The sequence below is a fragment of the Aplysia californica genome, unplaced genomic scaffold (assembly GCF_000002075.1).
Source record: "Aplysia californica isolate F4 #8 unplaced genomic scaffold, AplCal3.0 scaffold00205, whole genome shotgun sequence".
Lineage (NCBI taxonomy): Eukaryota > Metazoa > Mollusca > Gastropoda > Aplysiida > Aplysiidae > Aplysia > Aplysia californica.
In genome coordinates, this window is record NW_004797475.1 from 8,320 (window position 1) to 10,062 (window position 1,743).

Genomic DNA, 1,743 nt, shown 5'->3' on the forward strand with positions numbered 1-1,743 from the left:
TGTGTGAGTGTGTGTCTGTGTGTGTGTGTGTGTGAGTGTGTGTGTGTGTGTGTGTGTGTGTGTGTGATATGTGTATATGTGTGATTGCTTCAAATCTTTAAACGAGGTTCGTCGATTCGAATGCAAGCGTTTGTTTAGTGGAAACGTTACCCTTGTGGATCCTCTCAACTGTAACGTTTTTTTGTAAAATTCCTTAGGATCTCAATACTTGAATACGTGTATGTGTACGGTATAACCGTGTCCAGGGCTGTTAAAATGTCGCCTTACTGGTGTGCAGGGTTTTTTCCTGTCCAAAGTACATCATCACCGATTACATCAAACGACAACAATAAACTACAAAGTAACTTTAAAAAGTAAGCAACAGTAAAATACAATCAAAAACTGACGACTTTCTCTTTTCTAGATCCCATCACTGAAAAGAATCACCCAGGCACCATTGGTATATTTGTCCCTCCTCCAGACGAAATCGCCACATTAACAGACTGCTGGTAAGCTGCTGTATTTAACGTTTCAATGTTCTTCTACTGCTGCTATTCCTGCTCCTTCTTCTCTTTTCCACTCCCTTCCTCCTGCCCCTCATGCTCCTCATCCTTCTTCTCCCACTCTCCCCTCCTCCTACCCCTCCTGCTCCTCCTCCTATTTGTCTTCGTCTCGTTTTCTCCATTCCCCTTCATTTTGCAATTGCTGCTGCTACTGCTCGTCCTCCTCCTTCTCCTACTTTTCTTCCTTCTCCTCCTCTTCATCCTACTACTCCTCCTCCTCCTCCTTTCTTTTCCTCGTCGTACTTCGCCTCCTCTGCCTCCTCCTCCTCCTCCTATTCCTCATTCTACTCCTACTCCGGCTCCTCCTTCCCCTCCTCCTCCTTCTCCTCCTTCTCTTTTCCTCCTCCTCATCGTCATACCCATCATCTAGAATGCCAAATTTATCATGAAAAAACAGTTTCTCCTTCATAGACAATTTTCTGTTTTCTTCTAAACAATGAATAACCTTGAGGATTGTATACCAATGGAGAAAATTACTATTTCTACTTCTTTTTTTATATTAATAACTCCAGTTATAATCACATTTTTTATAGTCTCGACTAACTTTCCGCTGACCTTGCAGCACTATTGCTGATCTTCTAAGTTGATAATATTGAAAGGCCAATTAAACTATACGCAGACAATCCTTGACCCAAGAGGCGATAGTTACACGGAGCCAATTTATTCGCGGTGTGGGAAGAGGCGAGGGAATTGGGGAGAGAGGAGAGGGGAATGGAGAGGATTAGAGGAGGGAGGAAGGTGAAGAGTCGTGGGGAGGGAAGGGGAGGAGAAGGGGTAAGAGGGGAGAGGGGGGGAGGCGAGAAGAGGTGATGCAAGAGAAAGGGATGCAAGAGAAGAAGGGGACAGGGGAGAGGAAGGGATAAGAGAGAAGAGGAAGGAATAAGAGGTGAGAGGAGAGGATAAAAAAGGAGAAGAAAGGAGGGGATAAAAATGGAGAGGAGGGGCTAAGAGAGAAGAGGAGGGGTAAGAGGGGAGAGGAGAATATAAAAGGGGAGGGGAGAGGAGGGAGGTGTTGGGGGAGGGCAGGCACTTTGCATGTATCACTGGGCAGATTTACAGGTTTGTGTTCAGAGGATTCTTCATTACACCAGATAGTTGATATTTGCTCGACAGTCTTCTCCCCGTCATGTGTCTATTAAATGAGAAGAGATGGGTATTATAATAATAATATTGATAATGAAAAGAATAATCATAATAATAA

The 1,743-nt window shown here is 44.1% G+C and overlaps 1 long non-coding RNA gene across 1 annotated transcript in view; it reads left to right on the plus strand.

Annotated features, from left to right (window-relative positions):
• LOC106011879 overlaps positions 1-489 on the plus strand; it is a 7,453-nt gene extending 6,964 nt beyond the window's left edge. Inside the window, exon 3 of the long non-coding RNA XR_001184881.2 lies at positions 404-489. This is a non-coding gene — a long non-coding RNA (uncharacterized LOC106011879). The remainder of the gene's footprint in view (positions 1-403) is intronic.
• The last annotated feature ends 1,254 nt before the right edge of the window (positions 490-1,743 follow it).